Here is a 27241-nt window from a genome sequence, read left to right as displayed (position 1 = left end):
TAACGTACAAGCAGTGCGGTTACGACCTTAATTGACCCAAGTACTAGTGAAACTACAGTAGTCCACCCTTATTTACGATAGCCTACGGTTGTTTTACAACTCTAGGTAAATCTCATCCTCTGACGAGGAAGCTGCGAAATGTGCCGGCAGAGTGCTCTGTGAGTAGGATGGTTCGCCATTTGTCGACCGCCCGGTAACCGGGTTACAGCTCTTGTTTACATGCGCGGTCAAAGCACGGGCCGAGCGGAACCAACACATGAGAGGTGCGACCGTCTGTCTGTGTTGTGTGGCTCCCCCAGGCCTCCGACGCAGTGCAGTGCTGTACTGTGACCAGTTCTCGGGCACACAGAGCGAGCAGACGTGTTGACATTTGGGAGCCACTCACTTCGAGAAATGTTTACGACGCAAATCACGCCGCTTTGCTGTTTCACGCAACAGCGCGGACGTGTAATTCCCTAGTGAGGGTCACCGAGGGCAGAGAGGACAAACCTTTGGTTTTGCAAACGCTGTGTGGCTACGCAGTTGTGCTTCTAGCTCAAGCGCGATTACAGCTGAGTAATGGGTGCTTCACGTGAAACTGCGGTCAATATTCGCATCACCAAGATCAATGTGTTTTGTTAAATGATTTATCTTGAAGTCCACATAATATAATCTGACAATCCTCATCAAATAAAGTATAGTGAAGTGCCAAAGAAACTGGTACAGGCAAAAGTATTCAAATACAAAGTTATGTAAATAGGCAGAATATGGCGCTGCGGTCGGCAACGCCTGTATAAGACAACAAGTGTCTGACGCAGTTGTTAGATCGGTTACTGCTGCTACAATGGCACGTTATCAAGATTGAAGTGAGTCTAAAAGTGGTGATATAGTCGGCGCACGAGCAATTGGACACAGCATCTCAGAGGTAGCGATGAAGTGGGGATTTTCCCATATGACCATTTCACGAGTGTAGCGTGAATATCATAAATCCAGTAAAACATCGCTGCGACCGGGAAAAGACCCTGCAAAATGGTTCAAATGGCTCTGAGCACTATGGGACGTAGCATCTCTGGTCATCAGTCCCCTAGAACTTAGAACTACTGAAACCTAACTAACCTAAGGACATCACACAACACCCAGCCATCACGAGGCAGAGAAAATCCCTGACCCCGCCGAGAATCGAACCCGGGAACCCGGGCGTGGGAAGCGAGAACGCTACCGCACGACCACGAGATGCGGGCAAAAGACCCTGCAAGAACAGGACCAACGACGACTGCAAATTTCAGTGCTGTCAGCGTGCGAACCATTCAATAAAACATAATCGACATGGGCTTTCGGAGCCGAAGGCCCACTCGTGTACCCTTGATGACTTCCAGACACAAAGCTTTACGCCTCGCCTGGACCCGTCAACACCGACACTGGACTGTTGATGACTGGAAACATGGTGCCTGGTCTAACGAGTCTTGTTTCAGGTTGAATCGAGGGGGTGGACGTGTACAGGTATGGAGACAACCTCGTGAATCCGTGGACCCTGCATGTCAGCAGCGGACTGTTCAAGCTGCGGACGCTCTATAATGGTGTAGGGCTGTGCGGTTGGAGCGATATGGGACCCCTGATACGTCTAGATACGACTCTGACTGGAGACACGTACGTAAGTATCCTGCTTGATCACCCGTATCCACTCATGTCCGCCGGTCGGAGTGGCCGAGCGGTTCTAGGCGCTACAGTCTGGAACCGCGCGACCGCTACGGTCGCAGGTTCGAATCCTGCCTCGGGCATGGATGTGTGTGATGTCCATAGGTTAGTTAGGTTTACGTAGTTCTAAGTTATAGGGAACTGATGACCTCAGAAGTTAAGTCCCATACTGTTCAGAGCCATTTGAACCATTCATGTCCGTTGTGCATTCCGACGAACTTGGGTAATTCCAGCAGGTCGCTGGCCACCAAACTCCCCAGACACGAACATTATTGAGCATTTCTGTGTTGCCTTGCAACGTGCTGTTCAGAAGAGATCTCCACCTCATCGTAGTTTTAGGGATTTATGGACAGTCCTTCAGGGTTCATGGTGTCAGTTGCCTCCAACACTACTTCAGACATTAGGCGAGTCCATGCCACGTCGTGTAGCGGCACTTCTGCTTGCTCGCGGGGGCGCTACACGATATTAGATAGGTGTACCAGTTAAACCTCCTTAACCAGTTAAACTTTCTTAACTAGGTGCTCCTGAACACGAAACTGACGCTAAAATTTGCATATTATCTCTACTTTTCGAAGTGCGGCGTTTATCTGTTTTTATGCATTTTTTAATAAATATCGTTCCTCACGCACAAGAAGTTGCAGCGCTGCGTGAGCATGTAATTGTCACAACGTAGGCTCACCACGTGGTCACGTATGTCTCATACATGTGTTCATCACGTGAACAGTAGTGTTGTGGCCAGATGTGGTCTTCCAGTTGTTAAGAACTGTCATGATAAAGTGGTTGTATTTTGATTCTTCTCTAATAGTTTTCAAAACAATTCTGCAGAAAACAAATGTAAAATTCCTGATCTACTAGACAAGACACCAGAGGGAAGTTTGCGAGGATGTAAAGTTATTGCCTTGTTAGTGGGACTGCAATTCGGTTCATCAGATGCTGTTGTTTCCAGTACGAGTGGGATAGTCCAGCAAAGGTAAACACCATTCACAGAGAAGCTGGGGAAAGGTACAGTCATTGACTATGGTATTGGAAAATACTGTGAACTGGCTGCACTTGCATCAAGAGTGATGATATGTAAGTCTGCTACGGGACTTGTGAATAAAATCAGCTGCCCTCAGGTATTTGCCTGTCTCCATCTCTAATAACCTCGATTTCGCCTGGACTTTAAACCCAATTTTCCTTCGTCCTTTTTCGTGTCTGCCTGTTTGGGTAAGCGTATCTTGTGATGTGCTCCCCGCTCTCCCACATCCCAAGCTGTCCCTGCACAAGATGAACTGCCATATGCAATGTCGTTGCTGAGCAGTGCGTACAACAGGGCCATGGCCAGGAACATGTATCTGTCCATCATGTTGCTGAAGTAACTACACACAGACCGTCCGTTATGCAACGAAGAGTGTGCAATCTTGATTAAATGCACTGAAGATTATGAAATCACTGTACCCATCACCTTGAATCGTATCATGTAACACATATCAACCAGTAAAAGCATTGTCACGTATGCGGTAAAGTCCAAATGTCAAAAAATAAATAGCTTTTTCAAAGACAAAGTATTTTTCCGCAATTCGCGTAATATTCTTCAAATCAATAAGTACCTTGTACTATTATTTTCTAAGGTAGCCTGTATTCTTCCTCAGGGTTCGAGCTGCTCCTTGCCAAATTTCATCAAAATTGGTTCAGCGGCTTAGTGATAATAAATTTACATGTTATTCATGATGCGGCAGTTTTTCTCACATGTTTAATTTTGCCGTTACATTCAGCTTTCTTTTTTTTCCATCAGTCTTCCGAATGGCTTGATGCGGCCCGCCACGAATTCCTCTCCTGAGTCAATCTAGCAACACACGTCCTCAGTTATTTGCTAGATGTAGTCCATTCTCTTCTTCTGCAGTATGTAGCCACTGTTTCGCCCTGTTGTACCATGGAAGCTATTCCCTGATGTTATAACAGATGTACTATTATTCTTTCCTTCTTCTTGTCAATGTTTTCCATATTTTCCTTTCCTCGCCGATTCTGTGGAGAACTTCTCATTCCTTACTTTACCAGTCCACGTTATTTTCAACATTCTTCTGTAGCACCACACCTAATTTGCTTCGATTCTCTTCCGTTTGTCCTATAGTCCATGGTTCACTACTACACAATGCTGCACCCAAACGTATACTCTCAGAAATTTCTTTCTCAAGCTAAGGCCAAAGTCTGATGCTAGTAGACTTGTCTTAGCTAGGATGCTCTTTTTGCCCGTGACACGCTGTTTTTTTATGTCTTCCTTGCTCCGTCCGTGAAGAGTCATTTTACTGCCTATGTAGCAGACTTCTGTAACTTCGTCTACTACTTAATCCCCAATTCTAATGATGGGTTTCAAGCTGTTCTCATTACTTTCGTCTTTCTTAGATTTACTCTCAATCCATTTTCTGTATTCATTAGGATGTTCATTCCGATTAACAGATTGTGTAAGCCTTCACTTTCACTGGGATGGCAATGCCATCCATTCACCTTGAATTTTAATCCTACTCTTCAACATTTCTTTTATTTGCGTCATTCCTTCTTCAATGTTTATACTGAACAATTGGGGTGGAAGACTACATTACTGTCCTATACCCATTTAAATCCGACCATTTCCTTCTTTGGCTGTCACGCTTTTTGCTCCCTCTTGCCTCTTGCATTTATTGTATATTACCCGTCTTTTCCTACAGTTTACCCCGATTTTTTAGAACTTTAAAAATTTCGCACCTTTTCAGAGATGTGAAAAATAAAAACTTTAAGCCTGGTACAATATTTTTCTCGCATGAACAGCGAAAATATAGTGAGCGATGAATTGTTTTCGTTTCATCATATTTTCGGATTGTAAGGGAAGAAATGTTTTCTAATGTTTTGAAATTATGCGTCAAGTTTGTTGCAGTTGACTAAGTGCTCTCATTGTGAAATAGTAGACGAATGAGATATGGGTATTCGCTCGTCGTTGCCTACATTTCTCTTTACCCACGCCCCTTTAACAGGTAGGTGGTTCTTACCCACACAGCAATTCTTTCCAGACAGTAATTGATAAGTGTAGTAAGTTTGGTTGAAATTGATCTAGTGGTTTCGGAGGAGATGTGAGCAAACAAACATACATTCACATATACATACGTGAGTATGTACATCCATTTTACAATAAGAATGTATATCTCTTTTTTTTAATCAGATTTTCATGAAATAAAGCCTGTATGGTATCCTAAGCTATACTGAAGTACTTAAACCCCATGGAAATTCGTCTAGTACAGTGGTTTGGAGATTAGTGCATTCAGACAGACCAGATTGTTTTAGTAACACTTGTAATCACGATTTTTTTTTCGCCATCTGGTTTTGGTGAACTAAAGCCTATACCGTCCCCGAAGTTACGCTCAAGTTAGTTTCGAAAATCCCCTGAAAATTCGTCTAAGAGTTTTGGAGAAGCGTGTTCGAACGGGCAAAGAGACAACAGTTTTGCATATTTATTATTAATATAGATATAGATGAACCATGGACAGAGTTAAGTCAACTTTTTGCTTAGGTCAGTCACTACACCCAAATTTGGGTCTTAGGGAAGAATTATGTGCTTTTTTAAATACAGCACATACATACCTACAAAGCGACCACCGAATATCTTGAATATCATGCGCCGATCTTACAATGTCCTTCCACTAATGGCGACAGTGTGCACTTTGCATCCAGCTCTCATTGACACTCAGCTGCTGAGTTCCTCCTGCATTTCATCCTTCCATCCCTTCCTCACTCTTCCAGTTGGACGGGTTGCATCAGCGTTTCCCGTTAGCGTAGATTTGTCTCAGCACGTGTCCGGCCTACTGGCAATTTTCCCTATCAGGCTTTGTTTCCGCGCTTTCATTTCCTGCGTGCCGTTTGCTTGTTTCATCAGCACGTTCAGCTCCTGGTTCTTTATATATGTATTCAAGAGATCTCTTTGAGTATTCGAAATAGCCGATTGCAAATAGCGTTTTCAGTTTTGTGGGATATTGTTGAACGATTCCATGTTGTCGAAAATAATTTACACTACTGGCCATTAAAATTGCTACACAACGAAGATGACGTGCTACAGACACGAAATTTAAGCGACAGGAAGAAGAAATGTCGATCGAGGTACATCAAGTTGCCTAGATGCTTGACGAACTGACTGACAGTGGGCTTCAGAGAAACGTTTGTCTGATGTCCTCCACTGTCTCTTCTGAAACTCCATAACGTGCACCGCCAGAATGTTTCAGAACACTTCCTGTTGCCAGAAACTTCCTATACCATTCCTTAATTGTTTTCACATCAGGTGGATCACATTCGTACCCACGACGATAAGTTCTTTGCACAGTAATCGGCGATTTTGTTTCTGCAAACCACTCTACTGCTCGCATGCACTGCTGTGGAGTCGCCATTTTCACTTCATGCTACCATGCCGCACTCTAGCGACGATACTTGGCACTTCTGACGCGGGAATATAAATTCTTTGAGATGCGCTACAATGTGTTGCGTTTTTCATTGTCATATCTACTGTTGTTTTTCTCTCCTGGGTCCTTGAAATCAGGAAAGTTTGAGTCGGACACCCTGTATAATATCCTGTATAATACCTTGGTTTACCTTCTTACGGTTGTTGATTTTTGCGCAGTCTACTGCTAGATATTGGTATTGGCGCCTATATAAATTCATTGAGCTTTTTCTTGTTTCTGAAGTCCGACATTGTGTGGCCGTTCACGTGTAATCATGAGACTCGACCATCAATTTTGTTAGTTTGATGCCTGTTCTACTCAGATAATTAAAGGTTACCTTATTGAAACTGTTGTTACGTCAGCATAAAATATAGGAAGTCGTAATTTACACCTTACTGATTAATAGTTAAGCTGACACCAACATGACGTAATTGTTATTCTAATGTGTGCTGGTCATATTGAGACTGGTTGCTGTGTGTTTCAGATTAGGAATATTTCGGACTTGTGTCAACAGCCTTTGAGTCCTGTGAAGGGATCGTTCATTTTTAATGTACTTTCCATGGTAATTATTGTTGTTTGGGTTGTGTTATTATGTCGAACTTTGGATATCTGTTAATTTTTATGTTTCAAACAACTCAAAAAAAAAATTGGAGAGGTGTGGACGCACAGTAAAGTGAGATTTATTTTGGCTGCCATTTTTTTTATTGGGTAAAAGTTTGTGATACTAGATTTGTGTACCTGTGGAAGCATTTTTTCTGAAATTGTTAATAAATTTATTGTTAGCGTTAGAATCTTTATATTTCTGTGTCACCCATAGTGACAATCTAGGTGAAACTGAAATACATTCAATAAATAATCGACGGCACTGTAAGAGATAGAGGCTGGCACTGTTGAGAAAAATGTAACAAACTGCATCTAACCAATCAGAAGAATGCTGATAAAAAAAAAAAAAAAAAAAAAAAGGAAACGAACATCCATGTCAGTAGAACGAGGGTAATGGAATACAGTTGAATTCCAAGCGCATTCAGGACAGGGTAGTAAGAGCAATCGAGGCAACGTTTGAGGTAAAGAAACGGAGTCTACTATCCATAAGAACAGCCTTGAGACTATTCAACGTTAAGGTCGCTCTCACTGTATCATATGGACGCAACTTGTGTGAAAGCACCTCATATCTCAAATCTCAAACATCAAGAGCGAGTGAAAGGTGGCTACATTGAGTCACAGCGCCAGAGATTGCGCCAAAGAGTATTATTCAGCCGCCTCCACTGGCAGTGCTTGTTCAGAAGTTGCCGTGGGCAGTGCTTGTTGAGAGGATGTCGATAGCAGTACTAGTTGTGGGCATGTCATGTGCAGTTGTTCTGATGGGCTAGACAGCCAATGCTGTTCGATTCGTGATGTTGTAATGATCAGAGTGTATTTTTCGTCAATATATATGGGGTAATAAAACAAATTTTTTTTATTTTAAATTTCCTAACTAACAATGTTTCTTGATCACAGGTTCAGTCAACAAAGCATCTGGCTTGTGTTCATGTATTAGAGTGTAATTCTGGTTTCTATGTGCAATTGTAGTATTTCTGTTTTTTTAAATTAATTCAGTGTAAATGGTGCTTAAAATACCTTGTCTTATTGAGGAAGAACCGTGCCAGATGTGTACGTTGAATCACACTTCCACACGCAGAACAGTTACACTTGTGCTTTGTTGTTTTGGAGTTTTGTTTCGTAGCTTTTATAGTTGCTGGGGATTTAATTAATTAATTGTGTTAATGGAAATTTCCTTTCATTCTTTGTTGTTATTCTATGCAGTCAGGGCCAACCGGTTACAAGACTGCGTAACCGGACAGACAGCTACTAAAATTAAAAATATTTGCATTATATTTAATTAAGCCCCCATGCACTTGGCGACCCTGCCAGGATCGTCCCTCAGAATTCTTCTGATAGTAAAAATAGCAGACAATAGTATTGTTGTAGTAATTTGTAGTTTAGTAATTGTAGTCTATATTGCCTGTGTAGATTTGGTAATTGAACATTTGTAGTTGTTTTGCCATTCTTCTAATGGTATTTTTGCAGAATTTAATTTTTGATGTCTTGTATATGGGTTTGACAATTTTGTGCAATTATGAAGATTTCAATTGTTCGTTAATCATGTTTGTCGTGAAGCATTTCGTGTGAATGTCATTGTTGGAGATAAAGTGTCATTGTGTGTAATTTTCGTATAGTGACGAGTTTTCTATGTTTTGTAAATGATTACGCAATCGATGAAAAAGGCAAAAACGATGGATAGTGAGAATGACTAAATTGTTAACATGGCGAACTCGCCAACACAGGAGAACAGTATGATGAATAATGAAGTTGAAAACAATTTAGTAAGTCGGGAAAATAGTCCAGAACCATTTCAAAACTTTTCACAATCAAAAAATTGTCAGAATACGCGATTAACGACAGAAGATTCTGGAATAGTATCGAACACAGATAGCTTTACAGCTATGACGAAGGCAGCTGGTTTTGCGGGAAATGTTAGGGGCGAAAAGAATTTTGAACCAGTCAATGTGGAGCAGTTGATGAGTGCAATTTTAAATTTGGGATCTGAATTAAAAACAGTGGGATCACGGCTAGACTCACAAATAGGAACAATTAAAACTGAGATGGGAACAATGGAAACATGGTTAGTCTCACTGGGGTCACAATTAGGATCTGAATTAAAAACAATGGAAACACGGCTAGACTCATGAATAGGGACATGTTTCAAAAATAAATGAATAAATGAATTAAAGAAAGAAATTAAAGAAGAAGTACAACCGATTTTGAATGTTCACAATAATAGATTAATTTCAATAGAAGTAAGACAAAAGGAACAGGATAGAGAACAGGAAGAAAGAGATCGCGTGATAGTACAAAAATTTTCAGAGTTAAATTAACAACGTGCACACGATAAGGTAGAAATATTTGAAAGAATCGAGGAATCCATATCAAATGACAGATTAAATATCCTAACACAACAGTATGAACAGTTAACTACTAAATGTGTCAATACTGAAACCCGTGTCGCGACACTTACGGGAGACGTAAATAAACAGAAAGAAAAAATAGGTGACTTATCGGAAAGAGTTGAGGAGATTTCAGATAAATTGACAAATCTTAGTTTAAATGGGGACAGAGATTCAGATGATACAGCTCCATTGCCATTTGCAGAAACCGAAGAGTACCAGAACATAAATAAACATGTTGAAAATCAGGGAAAATTTAATGAACGCGATAAAAGGGAATTTGAGGCGTTACGAAAGCAAGTCAAACAAATTGAAAGCGCAATCGTAGGAAAAGACGGTAGAAGAAATTTGGAATCACAGATAGCAGCGGGTTTTGAAGATAATAATTTATTACGAGACGCAACAAGAGAGCGCCAGGCGCGCGCACTTGACAATAATCGACATTGGGAATGGGACAGACGCGGTAGGTCTTTGTCGCCACGAGGGGAAAACTTTGACTATAAACACTTTTTGACTGTTCGGAAATTTAAGATCTTCCGCAACTCTAAGAATGACATACATCCATGTGCATGGTTACATCAATTTACGTACGCACTTCCACCAAATTGGCCACTAACTCACAAACTGGAATTTATGCGTGGATATTTAGGAAACGAACTGGCGACGCGGATGCGCGCACTTATTAGAGATTGTAATAATTTAAATGATTTTTATCATGCATTTCTATCGGCATATTGGTCCGAAAACACGTAAGACAGAGTCAAACATAGTCTTATTATGCAGCGTAATTTTAAACAGTCTTAGTTCCGCACGCCAGCAGAATACTTTGAAGACATGATTCGAAAGAATCAGTTCCTTTCCAGCCCTTATAGCCCGACTGAATTAATTCGCATTTGTTTAACTAAGCTGCCACAATCCATAAGACAAATTGCTTTATCCGGAAGATGTAAAGACGACATTGAGACTTTTAAGACCTGGCTACAAGAACTTGAGTATGACAACGACGACGGAACTTCTTGTAATTTTTTCAGTAACGGTAATCACAATACATTTTCAGAGAAAAGGGATAATGATCGGAACGGACGTTACAACGGTGATTTTGGAAATGACAGACGAAACAGACAGGACAATAGATACCAGCCTTATGACAAAGGAAAGCGTAGCGATTCGAAAGTATTATTTAGTTCGCAATGATATTCTTTTTAAACGAAAATCGGTTGACAACTCTGTTTGGTTTGTTTGCATTCCTGATGAGTGGGTTAATAAATTGATTTGTTATACACATTTCAGTTAGGCACACTTTGGTCCCAGAAAATGCTTTCATAAATTACGAGAAAATTGCTACTTCAGTAATATGGAAAAACGTATTCGATCTGTTCTTGCCAAATGCAAATTATGTCAAAAGGCTAAGCCGCCAACTATTTCTCACAGAGCACCGTTGTTTCCTATCATTCCAGCGAAATTAAAGGAGATGGCTAAAGCCGATTTCTTTGGTCCAGTGGTTCGTTCTACTAATGGTTTGCGTACATTTTGGTAGCAGTGGAATTGACATCAAAATATGTGTGTTTTACACCTTTACGCGAAGCAACAGCTTGTTCAGTATCTAACGCTTTCATCAAACATTTTCTTAAAGAAGTGGGTCATGTTGATAAGGTTATATCAGATAACGGATCACAGTTTCGCTCTAAAATTTGGCTTCGTACTCTACAGTGTCGTAAGATTAAACCAATTTTCATTTCACTTTTTCGCCCTCAATCTAACGCTTCAGAGAGATAGATGAAGGAAATCAACAAATTGTGTCGACTTTATTGTCGTCAGAATCACAGAACGTGGGATCAGTATCTTCATATTTTTCAAAATATTCTGAACGAACTCCCTAATGGTTCAACTTCCTTACTACCTATATTGATATTAAAAAATAAAGCACCGACAAATCGCATTTCTGAAATCGTTCCTTTTCCACCTACACGGAAACTGCGGCATTCTGAAGTTGTGAACCTGGCTCTGCAAAATATTGCATCTGCGGCTGCTAGAAGAGAGAAATCAGCTAAACGTCCTGGTCGTTTAAAAACCTTGTCAGTTGGTCAAAAGGTGTTAATTAAGTCACATCGTTTGTCTCACAAAGGAAAAGGCTTATGTAGCAAATTTTTTCTGCTTTATAACGGTCCATATAGAGTTCGCAAAATTACTCATTATAACGCTGTCGAAGTAGAAACTCTTAAATCTCGGCGCTCTAAGGGAATACATCATATATCGAACGATAAAACTTTTGTGGAATGACATACTTTTGAGACATCAACAGTTATACTTTAACACACGGACAGTACAAGGATACCGCGCCGTGTTCCGGCGGCGGCACATACTCAAAGCAACAGTCAAGTCTGCGCGCCGCACTAGGCAGTCGTTGACCGCAAACAATTACTTCCTACGTCACGCGTACCTACAGCTGATCGAGCGCTCAGTGCGAATGCACTGACAGCAGTAAACAAATACACAGTCTAATTTCTCTGATTAAATTCAGTATAAAGCTATAGTGCCTTGATAAATTATGTTTTTAACGTTCAGTATTTTTCAGGATACGGTTGTATAAAATATTTAAGACCTTCAGGTAAATTCTGTGTGTGTCCGACGTTAAGAGGACTTGCTATCGAGAAAATTTCAGGAAGAATGTAATTTCGAAGAAGAAACTAATAAACTAAAAAGATAACTATTAATTGAGTTTATTTTTCAGGTAACATATTTCCACTTAGGTACGTACTTTAGACGTAGTTTGCTGCTCGCGATTACGTGATTTATACTTTGTGCTAAATTTTATGTTCTATGAATTTACTTGTGAAGCGACGTGCTTGCGTACATTTGCTGATTTTGACAATGTTTTATTAATTAACAGGGTTATTACTTATGTATATTATGCATCGCTTGGCTGCTATGCTTTTTCACTGATGTCATGTTTTTTTTATTATGTGCCTGCTGTGCTTATTTATTTAAATTATAATTGTCACCTTATTAATTGTGCTGATATGGTTATGTGTAGGTTATACTTTGTGATTTATCTGCTTGCGTCTTCATGTTTACTTATTAAGATTGCATATGAACATTTATTTGCTTATGTTGATATGATGCTAATGATGCGTTTATTATGTAAGATATATATTTGCTGCTTTGCGTATGGATTGCATATTTACACATTTTTGTTTTGTTGTCATAACTACTCTTTAATTTGGTATATAGAAATGCTGATATACGGTGTACAAACATGGAGTTTAGGTCACACTATGGTATTAATTATAGATTGTTCGCTTGGCAGAGCCTCGTTATAGGGATTGTGATACATCCACTTGTTAACATCTTGTTCCCTACTGGTATATTTACTCGCTATTGCATGTTTTGCTTACGCTTAGTGCCTTATATTTTAAGATAAGAAAATGAACTGCTATAATGCTACGAACGACATTGGTACAAGAAACTTCATTGAAGTCACATGAGCTGGAGGTTTTATGGAAGCTGTATAAATTTATGCTAATAGGAAGGAAGCTAACGAAATGACACACCAACACTAGGTTTAGACCATTGACAGTTATTACACTGCATTCTTCGTGAGCAATTGAAATAGCAAGTGACACTTGACACAAAAAATACTCCACATGTTTGCTTCTGTTTTGCCATGATTCTTGAAGTGGTGTACACACTGTGAAATATTACGATCATTGACACTCTGTACTCGTTACTGAGAGTTATTCAAACTAAAGGCTGTTAGAGGTCATGTATGCATTTCTTTTATTTAATGATGGACAAGGTAACCAAAAGGTATTTTATAATTCGTAATGAGTAGGAGATTTGGATCAGATGGATTACACAGAGGTTGTGTGTGGACATTGTGTCTTCGGATTGTATGGGATGGTGAATTGAAGTTTGCACTAGGATTTTATCTGTACTTGTTCGAGGAGACTAACTAGAGGAAAGAGTTGTTATGGAAGTGAAATGATATTGGCGATAAGGTTTATATGTATTGACGTATTGAAGAGGTATTATTGAGGTATTGAGATTGTGTAAAGTTGATGATTATTGGAGTTTTGGTGGACAAGAGGTAAGGTAAATGATATTGATGATAAGGTTTATATGTATCGACGTAAGAGGTATTATTGAAGTATTGAGATTATGTGATGCTGATGATTATTGGAGTTTTGGTGGATAAGAGGTAAAGTAAGTGAGGAGCGTATTTTTTTGTTGGTGTATATGGAACAAGGAGGATGAAGATGGCAGACTAGAACACTCAAGTGGAAGGAAGGTTGTCTACACACACACTTTGTTAAATCAATAAGCAGTATATACTTTTTTTTTGGAGAGAGGAAGCATTTGCATATCTTGGCACACTGACAGTTGTTCAGCAATCGTACTTTTTGACTTGACTTGGTCTTGGTCTTGACATGATGACTATGACGTTGACTAACTATCATCGACTGTTATACATTGCTGCCACTACTACTTGATACACATGTCGAACATCAAATCTTTGACAGAATTGCATTTACACAGTTAACACTATTCAGTTACACAGTAGTACTTAATGTGGATGAAAGATGAGTGAGTGTGTTTTGTGTGTTTTCCCTTCCTAATCCCAAATAATTGGTACCGACCTATCTCCTAAATATTATTTTACTTGTTTGTTGTGGCTTGCACTGATAACCATAAATATTATAGGTTTACTGATATTTGTGTATTTGTAATAGTTAATATGACAATTATCTGATATCATTTGTGTGTTTATTATAATTTGTATGTTTAGTGTAAGAGCATTGATAATAATTTTGTAAAAGCAATTTGTGTGCATTCAAACTGTTGTTCATGCTTACACTTATTAACATTGATGGGTGCCACTTGGAAATGTTTAATTACTGCTGATGAACTCTAATGAACTGTTTAATTAGCCATAGTGAATATTATGGACTGTTACCCGCACTTGTTCAACATTGATGGGTGCCACTTGGAAATGTTTAATTACTGCTGATGAACTCTAATGAACTGTTTAATTAGTGATAGTGAACATTATGGACTGTTACCTGCACTTGTTCAACATTGATGGGTGCCACTTGGAAATGTTTAATTTCTGCTGATGAACTCAGATGAACTGTCTAATTAGTGATAGTGAATATTATGGACTGTTACCTGCACTGTTCAACATTGGTGGGTACCACTGACGAGACTGCTTCTACTGAGATAATGTCACTTGTTGGTGTCTGCACCTGTTCAACACTGCTGGGTGCCATTGATGGAATTGCTTCTACTGAAATGATGTCACTTGTTGGTGTCCGCACCTGTTCAACATTGCTGGGTGCCACTGATGGAACTGCTGCTACTGATGATGTCACTTGTTGCTGTCTGCACCTGTTCAACATTGCTGGGTGCCACTGTTGGAACTGCTTCTACTGAGATGATGTCACTTGTTGGTGTCTGCACCTGTTCAACATTGCTGGGTGCCACTGATGGAACTGCTTCTACTGAAATTATGTCACTTGTTGCTGTCTGCAATTGTTGGACATTGCTGGGTGCCACTGATGGAACTGCTGCTACTGAGATAATATCACTTGTTGGTGTCTGTGCCTGCTCGCCATTGCTGGGTGCCACTGTTGGAGCTGTTTAATTACTGCTGATGAAATGTTATGAGACTGCTATTTGCACCTGTTGACCATTGCTGGGTGCTACTGGTGGAACTGTCAACTACTCTGAGGAGTGTTACCTGTTTATTGAACTATTGAAAAGATTTTATGTGAATATTTGTATAAACTGATTTTTTGTGTATTTACTGTTCATGAAATGTTATGAGACTCTTACCTACACCTATTCGTCATTGCTGGTGCCATTGATTGAATGATACTTGTGTAAACTATTATGTAAAATCACATGTATGCAAGCATTTGTATTCCTTACTGTATTTTATATACTAGGTTATTGAAGGGTCAGTGCAAAGCCAAAATTTATTCAGTTATGTGATATTTACTTATTAATATTATCTTTCATTTTTTGTCTGTTTTTTTTTTGGACGAATTTGGTGCTATTTTCACCACCAATGCTGGCAAAAATACCATCAAATTCTAGCCCCTGGAGGAGGGGCATATGAAAGGTGGCTACATTGAGTCACAGCGCCAGAGATTGCGCCAAAGAGTATTATTTAGCCGCCTCCACTGGCAGTGCTTGTTCAGAAGTTGCCGTGGGCAGTGCTTGTTGAGAGGATGTCGACAGCAGTACTAGTTGTGAGAATGTCGTGTGCAGTTGTTCTGATGGGCTAGACAGCCGATGCTGTTCGATTGGTGATGTTGTAATGATCAGAGTGTATTTTTCGTCAATATATATGAGGTGATAAAACAAATTTTTTTTTATTTTAAATTTCCTAACTAACAATGTTTCTTGGTCACAGGTTCAGTCAACAAAGCATCTGGCTTGTGTTCATGTATTAGAGTGTAATTCTGGTTTCTTTGTGCAATTATAGTATTTCTGTTTTTTTAATTAATTCAGTGTAAATGGTGCTTAAAATACCTTGTCTTATTGAGGAAGAAACGTGCCAGATGTGTACGTGCCGGCCGCGGTGGTCTCGCGATTAAGGCGCTCAGTTCGGAACCGCGCGACTGCTACGGTCGCAGGTTCGAATCCTGCCTCGGGCATGGATGTGTGTGATGTCCTTAGGTTAGTTAGGTTTAAGTAGTTCTAAGTTCTAGGGGACTGTTGACCACAGAAGTTAAGTCCCATTGTGCTCAGAACCATTTGAACCATTTTTTGTGTACGTTGAATCACACTTCCACACACAGAACAGTTACACTTGTGCTTTGTTGTTTCGGAGTTTTTGTTTCGTAGCTTTTATAGTTGCTGAGGACTTAATTAATTAATTGTGTTAACGGAAATTTCCTTTCATTCTTTGTTGTTATTCTATGCAGTCAGATTGCGTACTAATAATAGTCAGGGCCAACCGGTTACGAGACTGCGTAACCGGACAGACAGCTACTAAAATTAAAAATATTTGCATTATATTTAATTAAGCCCCCATGCACGAGTCAGATCAGCCTATCCCAAAACAGTGCTATGTTTCTAAACATACACAGAAAACAGAATAACCTACATGTTGGCGGACGCAACCTTCTTCATTGACGACGTGATGGCAGCTCATAGCCTGTTATCAGTTACACAAAGCACCAAACTCTTGGAAAACATGGCCTGCTCAGCACAACAGCGATGACAACTAACGAATGGCCGGAATATTATTCTTGAAGAATCAATTTTGCCACATCGCTAGCAATTCTTTTTATTACTGTTACCGGTTCTGATAGATCTACGCTGTCATCATGGGTATGGAAGGAAGCAAATGGATAGTTGCGTTACCTGTACTCGTGGGTGGGTACGCAAGAAATACAGGGTGTTTATAAATGAATATCACAACCGAACTTCGGCCGGAACGCATGTTGCACAGTAACTACAGATTCGGTCTTTGCAAATTGCAAAACACAAAACGCTTTCTGTTCATTAGTCGCCATCTTCGCTACTACCGCTGTCTAGCGGATTGCGGCGGAAAAATTGCGCGCTGTGCATGCGCACTGGTGTCAAACATAGCTGTTTGAGTTGCTCTTTCATTTGACATATCATTTATAACTGTAAGTTTAATGTAATAAAAATTATAAAGTGTTGCAGTACTTATTACACCACTGAATGTAAAGACATAACATCGGCAATAGCTCACTATGCAAATGATGATAACTAAGTTAACTAATTAGTATTTATACATATTGTGCTTATTAAAATGTTAACAACACTATAGTCGAATTAAATTAGGTTTTCCTGGGGAATTATGTGAAGTTAAATGCTGAAAATAGTAGATGGGACTACTTGCGAAGCAAACAGACTGGCAGTCGAAGTAGCAAAGACACTGTGTAGTGAACACATGCAATGACAACTAATGTTTTTCAGAAAAACAGAAATATTGTGACACCTAATATAAATCTAAGTGATAATTCTTTACTGTTTGGTTGTAATGTAGCTGCATATGGAAGCGAAACGTGAACAAAGAATAGTTCATACAAAAAGGGAAAAGGCGATTTGAAACTTGGTACCATAGAAGAATGGCGAAGAATAGGTGATCGGTCGAATAAACAAGAAAAAGGTACTGAATCGATTTTGAGAGAAAAAAAATTTGTGGAAGAACTTCACTAAAAAAACGGAATAAGTTAACAGGACATATCTCAGAGCATCAAGGAATATTTACTCTGGTAATGAGAGAAGTAGGGGGGTGGGGAGGGGGGGGGGGGTGACGGTTCGTGTTTAAGAAGAATCGTACAAAGATACTGTATGGACGACATAGTAATAATCATCCCTGACTTAAAGAAACAGTTGAACGAGTTGAAAACAATTAAGTGGCCAGTGCCTGATGAAATCTCAGTTGTGTTTCACAAAGAGTACTCTACGGCACTGGCAATTATCGCGAATCTCTCGCCCAGCGCAAAGTCCCAAGCGACTGGAGAAAAGCGCAGGTGATTCCCCTACGTAAAAATGGTAAAAGAACGGAAGCGCCAAATTGCTACAGAATCCTTTAAAGTACTATCAGTTGGAATATAATGAATTTCCTTGAGACAGTGAAGCTTATGTCGGCGAATGAGCACGGTCTTAGAAAGGCTCGCTCGTTGGAAATTCAGTTTGCCCTTTTCTCACATGATATCCTGCGAAGGGCAACAGGTAGATTTCATATTCCTCTATTTCCGTAAAGCATTTCACACGGTGCACCACTGCAGATTGTTAACATAGGTACAAGCATATGAAATGAGTTACCACATAAGCGAGTGGCTCGAAGACTTCTTAAGTAATAGCACCCAGTATGTTGTCCTTGACGGGGAGTGTTCATTATTGCCAATTCCTGGTATTGCAGGAAAGTGTGACAGGATCGTTATTATTTTCCATATAGACAAATGATTTTGCGGACAGACTGGGCAGCAATCTGCAGTTGTTTGCTGATCATGATTGGGTAAACTGGAAGCATCGAAGTTGTGCGACTGTAGGAGGGTAACATTTCATTGGATGTGTAGCCCTAAATGTAGAATAATGTAAGTTATTTTCAGATACATCAGTCATGTCGATTCAATACGGGTATCTAGGCGTAATGTTAAAAAGCAATGTAAAATGAATGAGCATGTGAGGATTTCAGCAGGGAAGGCGAATGGTCGACTACGGTTCATTGAGAGAATGTTACTAAAGTGTAGTTCATCTGCAAAGGAGACAGCATACAGGACGCTAGCGCGAAGACGTTAGTGCGACCTACTCTTGAGTACTGCTCGAATGTTTTTAATCCATACAGCATCGGATAAAGCAATTCAGAGGCGGACTGCTAGATTTATTTCTGGTAGATTCTAACATCACACAAGTTTTACGGAGATGCTTCGGGAACTCAAATGGGAATACCTGGAGGAAAGGCACTTCTTTTCGAGGAGCAATATTGAGAAAACATTATCGAGAAAATTTAGAAAAAAAGCCTTTTGAAGCTGACTGCAGAACGATCTACTACCGCCAATTTGCATTTCGCGTAAGGACAACGAAAATAAGATACGAGAAATTAGAGTTCTTGCGGAGGTTTGTAGACGGTCTTTTTCCCTTGCTCTGTTTGCGAGTGGAACAATAACGGAAATTACTAATAGTGGTACAGGCTACTGCCAGCCACGCACCGTCCGGTGGCTTGCAGAGTGTTTATGTAGATGCAGATGTAGATGTTAAAAATTGTGGAAAAAGACAACAGTCTCACTAGAGCAAGCAGCTTGAAATGGATGTACACTGATGACCTAAAACATTATGACCACCTGCTTAATAGCTTGTTTACCCGTCTTTGGAACGAAATACAAACTGATTCTGCTTATCAGGGATCCGACAGTTTTTTGATGCATTTGTGGAGGTATGTGGCATTAGATGTGTACGTACAGGTCATGTAATTCTCGTAAATAACGGGCCGCTGATTTGCGTACTTGGTGATGACGCCCGATAGCGAACCAGATGGGTTCTGTAGGGCTTACATGAGGCGAATGTAGTCACCAAACATCAACATGAATTCACTATAATGCTTCTCAAAACATTAGCACAGTTCTGGTTCCGAGACACGGACAATTATACTGCTGAAAGATGGCATCGCTGTCTGGAAATATATCAAGAATGAAGGGATGCAGGTGGTTCGCTGCTGTCAGCGTGTCTTCGATTATCGCCATAGGTCCCATGTAAGCGCAGGAGAATTTCTCCCTTATCTCCCACCAACCTGCATCTGTGGTGTGCCACACATTTCGAGCCGCTGTTCACTCGATGACGGCGTTGGTGGAGACAACCATCGACCTAGAGCAGCAAAAATGTGAATCACACGAAGAGCCGACACGTTTCCATTGATCGACGGTCGAGTTCCGATGTCCCGTGCCCACTGTAATCGTAATTGACGGTACCTTTGGGTCAACGCGTGAACACGTAGGGGTGGTTTGCCGCGGAGCTAGGTGTTCAGCAATGTGCGATGAACTGTGTGCTCCGAAACAGTTGTGCCCAGGTGAGGCGTAAAGCTTTGTGTCGTGCAGTCGTCAAGTCGCCCATATCGATGATGCTTCGTTGAATGGTTTTACCGGGTTCCTGATATTTATGGTACACTCGTGAAATGGTCATACGGGAAAATCCCTACTTCATCGATACCTCGAAGGTGCTATGTCACACCGCTCGTGCGCAGACTATATCACCAACTCACTTAAAACTCACTTAAATCTCCATAACCTACCATTGTAGCAGCAGTAACCGATCTAATAACTGCGCCAGACACTTGTTGTCTCATAAAGGCGTTGCTGATCGCAGCACTGCATTCTGCATGTTTGCATATCTCTGCATTTGAATACGCATGCCTATACCAGTTTCTTTGGCGCTTCAGTCTAATATGCACTAAATTCATTTCTCAACTCATTTTAGAAAGCAGTTGAAGTGCTACACTGAAACTGCAATTTCAGTTAATTATAACTTCTTCTAGTTTCTTGAATTACGTTTAACTTTTAATGGCAGTTAAACAATTTTTCACTAGGAAATATTGACGATAGGAAAGGAACCAACTGATGCCTTATGACACGGGTAAATCATACGGAATGCCGGCCGAAGTGGCCGTGCGGTTAAAGGCGCTGCAGTCTGGAACCGTGAGACCGCTACGGTCGCAGGTTCGAATCCTGCCTCGGGCATGGATGTTGTGATGTCCTTAGGTTAGTTAGGTTTAACTAGTTCTAAGTTCTAGGGGACTGATGACCTCAGCAGAGTCCCATAGTGCTCAGAGCCAAATCATACGGAATGCTGTTTCTAGATTACCACAAGTTAGTATGATATTCGAAATCAATTCATTTAAAACACTATCAACTCTTATACAAAACTACGGCTACTAAATGGCTCAGTCTTAGTTTGTGGCGTGTTGCAGATGACACGGTGTAATGCACTCGGTGCTAACAATGATTGTCAACAGTGTCTTCCTTCAGTATTAATTTTGGTCACACAGTCTTCTTCTTCAATTATTCCATTAGCCAACTCTTCTTGCTTAAACCATGTGCTACCACCCCAATATATGCTCGCTCATTACATATTTACAATGCATTGCTACAACTTCAGTTTGTATAACTCACCGACAACTAATTTATTGTTGCATCTTTGTGTATCATTTTTAGTTACATAATATGTTTCGATCAATTTGGATTATCTTCCGATTTAAGCAGTTATTACTTAGAGTGCAACTAAACACTCGCGCGGTCAAGCGCAGACTAGCAACGATAAATAACTCTCTGGTCAGAGATTCTGTCATGCCTCGCCACCGCTGTATTTACAATGCATTGCTACAACTTCAGTTTGTATAACTCACCGACAACGCATGTCACTACGTACGCTAGCACAGCCACTCTTCGTCCACGCTCGACGACTGTTCGCTTTAGCCGACCGCGGTGGCCGAGCGGTTCTAGGTGCTTCAGTCAGGAACCGCGCGACTGCTACAGTCGCAGGTTCGAACCCTGCCTCGGGCATGGATGTCTGTGATGTCCTTAGGTTAGTTAGGTTTAAGTAGTTCTAAGTTCTAGGGGACTGATGACCTCAGAAGTTGAGTCCCATAGTGCTGAGAGCCATTTGAACCATTTGAACTGTTCGCTTGCAACTCTTTCTTCCTTTCCGCACGTTCGCGACTCACCTCCTAACAGTGTCTTTGGATTCTACATAAGGCAACGTCCCTACTTTGCCAGCGTTTCTACTGCAGTATTTAACAATTGTCACAAATATACATTACAACTCTTCAGTTAATGATAATTACCAAGAAAATAATAAGCCAGATACACGAGCTTCAATGGGACAGTCAACCACCTCTAAAATACAAGTTTATTAAACTTTGTCCATGGTTTTGACTATTTTAAAACTGTGTTCTTTAGAAGGTATTGCACGAAGAATCACATTATCTGTATCTATTTGGGGAGTCTAGTGTACGTCATCCAGTAATCACGATTTGAAATGTGTGATTTAAAAGAAGTAGCTCTGTGCTATAGAGCTTTGTTTAACACCTTTAAAATATCACATTTGACATTGGATGCAACAACGTGTAGTGTGACACTTGACAGATCTGTATATCTATGACATTAAATATAAAACTTTGAATCGCGTCCTACACATCGTAAGTGTACCACGCACAGAACTCCCGCACCGGGTACACAGAATATGTTCCTACGTACAGTATTTCTGAAGATGACAGTTCTAAAACTGTCGAAACCGACGTCAAGGTTTAATAAACCTGTGTTTTTCGACTGGGTTGTGAAGTCCAATGCATTGATGCTCTTGCATGCACAGTTGCTGAAGCGCACCATGTTCAAAAGCTTAAAGATACGTACGTTTTTATTCAGAAAGATACTGTCTAGATTTCAAAATAAAGTGATAACTGTGAGGCACTGTGCTGTAGTGTTACAAAGTGTTCAAGACATTATATACTTGCATACCACGCTCTACAAAATAATTTTTGTTGTTATGACGAATTTATTTCTAATTGTTCTAATACTTTACTTTACTTTTTAGTGTCCGGAAACTACAATTTGTTTGCCCAATATTGGGCAATGTCCAATGCTTCTTCTTTAGCCAGCCATAGATCGTCGAGGGTGCATCTGTGCGGACAGGCTGGGCGTTGTAAGAGATGTTCCATGTCCTGTCGAGTGCCGCAGTCGCATTTGTCGTCATTCTCGTCCAACAAACCTCATTTGATCAGATTAGATTTCACAAGAGCCACCCCAGTTCTGATGCGGTTAAGCATTCTCCAGATTTTCCAATCACCAGAAACGCCGCTTGGTGGGTCCTCTCTTAGTGGATAGTAGATGGGCTCATCTAAGGCGCAACTTATGGAACGGCCTCTGGATTAGAGTCTGGTGGGGCCACACTCTAGGCCAAATATTGAGTGACGACCATCAAAGGTTTGTTTTAGCTTCTCGGTATGTTCATTGGCTTTCCTACGTGAGGCACGGTTTGTGAAACCCGCGGCCCTGTAAAGATTTTCTCTGGGGGTAGGTTTCATGCAGCCTGTCACTATCCTGCATGTTTCATTCAAGCTAATATCTACCTTTTTTTGCGTGGGCAGATCTGCACCATAACGGGCAGGCATATTCGGAAGTTGAGAAGCACAAAGCTTGGGCTGAAGTTCTGAACACGGTAAGTTTGGCACCCTATTTGCTGTTGGACAGCTTTCTTATTAGGGAATTTCGTGCTTCTACTTTTTTGCGTGTTTTTTCGCAATGATATTTGTATGTCAATGTTCTGTCCAGCACGACGCCAAGTAGGTGGGAGTATCTGTGTGTTCTAGTAATGTCCCATCCCAGGTAACATTGAGCCTGTACTTTGCCTGCCTCGAGTTCAGATGGAATGCACTCACTTGAGTTTTGGAGGGATTGGGTTTTAGAGAATTCTTTTTGTAGTAGGTTGACATCATAGAAAGGGCGGTTTCTAGTTTCTCCTCGATGGCTTCAAACCTGTTGCCTTGAACTGTTATTGCCAGGTCGTCTGCATATACAAAAGTTTTGGCTTTGTCTGGAGTTGGTTGGTCATTTGTATATATGTTGAATAGGTTTGGCGCCAATACGCTCCCTTGGGCGAGCCCATTTTTCTGATTCCGCCATCGACTCTTTTTCCCCTCAAGCATTACGAAGAACTATTTTGGAGCAGGGATTCGATTATCTTGACTTGGTGGTAGTCTTTCAGGGTCTCGTAGATTTTATGCAGTAGTGTCCGGTGATCTACAGTATCATAGGCGGAACTTAGGTCGACTAGTGCCAGCCCGGTGATTAGTTTATTCTCAAACCAATCCTCGATACGTTCCGTCAATGCTAGAATTTGACTGGTACAGGACTTTCCAGGTCTAAAACCTGCTTGGTGTGGAATTAGCTTCGAGTCAACGATCTTCTCTATTCTGTTGAGGATCAATCTTTCGTAGAGCTTAAACAGGTGGCAGAGAAGGGTTATGGGTCGATAGCTCTTGGGAGACTCTGGGTCCTTCCTGGGTTTAAGGAGAGCCACCACTCTTGACTACCTCCATAGTTTCGGGATTTGAAAGGTTTCACGGCACACGTTAAAAAGTCCAAGTATCCAGTCCCTGGCGCCAAGGCCGAAGTTTTTAATCTGTTCCACGCAAATATCATCAAACCCAGCGGCTTTCCCATTCTTCATGGTATTGTGCCATTGTTCAACTCTCTGATGCCAAATGGTTTCTGGAAGTTGGTGTTTTCCGTTGGCAGTAGGCATGTGACTTTAGTTTTCTGACGTTTGGAGTTGAACTTGCCGTTTAGAAGGAATTGGTTGGCCACCTGGTTTGGAGTTACGTTGGCCGGGGCCTTGCTTAGCCTTGGGTCACCATCCAGTTTCTTAATCAGGTTCCAGGCAATTTTGCTACTGTGGGACATATCCATTCTTTCTAGGGTTGCTATCCACTTCTTCTCGCGTGCCTCGCCGAGGGCTGACATTAAAGCTGTGCCACAGGCGATGGTTTCGTCGCTGAATGGGTCTTCCGCGAACAATACTCGATACTTCTCCAGGATGTCCTTTGAGGCATTTGAGAGCCCTGGGATAAAGTGTTGTCTGCAACCCCTAGGAATATGTTATCTAGATACCTTTCGCAAAGTCTCAACAAAGATAAGATAATTATTTGGTGTTGGGGTCAGACTGTATAATTCCTCATCCAGCGCTTGGGAATATTCTGACCACCTAGCCTTTTTAAAGCTGAATCTCCTACGGAAAGGTATTTTGGTTGTTTTGATTGTTGAGTAGACTTGGATTCCAATAGGTCGATGTTGTGTCTTTGGGATTGCATCATATACTCTTTTGCAGCAGGTGTCGTAGATGTTCCGGCTGACGAAGCAAATATCGGGACTGTAACCTCGCTTCCAAATTTTGCTGTTGAAAGAGCAGGGGAGCTTGGGGTCGTGGAGAAGTGAGAGGTTATTTGCCTCAGCCCATTGTTCTAGCAGCTGACCATTGGCGTCTGTCTCGTCGTAGCCCCAGGTGGTGCTGTGGCTGTTAAAGTCGCCCACAACGAAGTGTGTCCTTTGGTTGTTGAAGCTTTCTAGCGTTGAAGTGTGTAAGTTCTGGCCGGGGGGTTTATATACGGAGCGTATTGTAAATGATCCACTCTCTATCGCTAACACTTCAATGTTGTTGGTGGTTGTCTTACTCGTGGAAGAGAGTAGCATCTCGGGTCTAGTAAATATTGCGCTCCCATACCTTCTGTGAGGTGCTTCTACTGTCAAGCGCATTCCTTTGATATTGGGTCTGTTTGCTGTTTCATCTCTATGCGTTTCCTGCAGGCACAGTACGTCCCACTTTTCTGATTGGCATAGTTGCGATATTACATCCTCCTTATTCTTGGTGATTCCCTCGACGTTCAGGCTGACGATCGTCAGGGTTGGCCCTGAAGAGGACCTGCTTTTGTTTTTGGCTTTTGATTGCATTGGTTTCCGGTGGTGGAAGGTTTGGCCGTTGTCCGATTGGGCAACGTTTCCGGGGAGCGCCGGCATTTCACTTTCTTCTATGTAGCATGTAAGTAAAATGCACACGTGGAGGCACCTTCCTTGCTCCCCGAATTGTTCTAATGTCGACCGTTATTTTTGCGAATACGTTGTGTATTTCGTACTTATATCGACGTCAGAATTTGACAGAATTACCTCAACTGCTTGTGATGACAGATAAAAATACTTCGTGTGTCTGCAACTCTCCTGCAATGTATTTACAAGATTCCGTCATCTCCTCCTCCGGTTGCGTTCCAGTCACAGGCGGCACCACACCTGCTTTGTAGTTTAATAGCGAGATTCTTCTTCATATTACTGTATATGACAGTAAAAGCTAATCTTACAGTTTACCTGCTAACATCAGACGATGAAAAGTTCTGGAAAAGAAATTTTTACGTATCTGCTCTGAGCACTCGATCATACTGCGTAGTGTGGAAGAGTCATTTCAAGAAGTAATCGACCAAGAGTCGGAGATGAGATTTTTACGTATCTGCTCTGAGCACTCGATCATACTGTACTCTATGGAAGACAGCTATTTAAGAGATAGAAGGCAGCTCCTGTGATGGACCCGTCCTATCGGAATATTTACGGGACGTGGCCTAGCTTGCGCCGGATCTCCAAGAAATACGCTGATGCCCAGCCTCTATGAAGCTCCTCATGTCGGATATTTTACATTTTCCATAAAAAGTTGATGTACCTGATACGAAGATTCCATGCTAGAGAGGAGGTCGTCAGGGATATATGCAAGAGCGGTGGTCGTCATAGATGTATGGGATGGATCATTTGCCGTTACGTGAGGTCAGCAATTTCCTAATTCAGTTTCCGCTGTGTACTTGGAATCGTTTCATATCAAATTTCATCTACCAGCCATTACAACAGTAAACAAAGAAAATAATTTGTAAAATTTACCATTGCTCAAGAAGTTATTATTGAGCACGACTTTTATTAACGTGCTTTATTTACCTTGTTACTATTCGCGCCGAAAATTACCCCCGGTGAAATTGTCGATTCTCTTACCATCCAAGAAAAGTCGTAGTTCTTCCGCGCCGGCCGCGATGGCCGAGCGGTTCTAGGCGCTTCAGTCCGGAACCGCGTGACTGCTACTTTCGCAAGTCCGAATCCTGCCTCGGGCATGATGTGTGTGATGTCCTTAGTTCAGTTCAAGTAGTTCTAAGTTCTAGGGGACCGATGACCTCAGATGTTAAGTCCCACAGTGCTTAGAGCCAGCCAGCCAGTTCTTCCGCCATTAGGCCCAGCAAGTCACATCTCTGCACCTGCATACCTAGAGGAACTGGAAAGATATCTAGTCATGCTGTGAAGGCAGGTTTTGCTTCAAATTAAATGTCCAAATTGACACAGTTACGAAATATTTGTTGCTTGATATTATTCACGCAGAACGCAGCATTATGGCGTTGAACAGACCGAGGTCTTATACTACGGAATTAATCTTAATATGGACGGGTTCTATGAAAGACACGCCGACATTTGACACGACGCACTACATTTCTGAGCAGTAGCTTCTAAAATGTAAAATCAAATCTATGATTCTTTAAATAAAAAAATTTAAGTATCTAGTCGTCTCTTGAAGAAAAACACCAACAGTTATCATTTTCAAGGCGACCGTCCAATAAAACAATACGAATCGCCATTATTTAGGTTTTATTTTTAGGCTACCAGTTTCGACGATACACTACACCATCTTCAGGCCTGCTTCAGTCGAGTAACCTTCGTGTTACAAAATACAGCAGCACTTTTAACTGGTCTCCTAACGATTACGGGCACGCGTGCTCCTTGGAAAATCGTCAGCATCATTCGATTGAGCGCACTGACCCTCTGATGAAGTCTGGCATTGATAAAATTAGATGTAGTGATTGTAATGCATTCTACATTGGCCAAACTGATAGATCATTTCAGCAACTATTCCGAGAGCACACATCCCGACTTACAATTAAACATTCAACGTTTAAAGGACACCTCAAAACCAATAAGCATCACGTAGAAATCATTGTTGACATTTTAGAGATTTTACACTTTGTAGATAAAGGAGGAACAATGGATTTACTAGAAGAGATGGAGATTTGGGTAATGAACCTGACGACCTGTTAAA

Source organism: Schistocerca serialis, chromosome 1 (genome assembly GCF_023864345.2).
Source record: "Schistocerca serialis cubense isolate TAMUIC-IGC-003099 chromosome 1, iqSchSeri2.2, whole genome shotgun sequence".
Lineage (NCBI taxonomy): Eukaryota > Metazoa > Arthropoda > Insecta > Orthoptera > Acrididae > Schistocerca > Schistocerca serialis.
Note: the sequence above shows the minus strand (reverse complement) of the source record.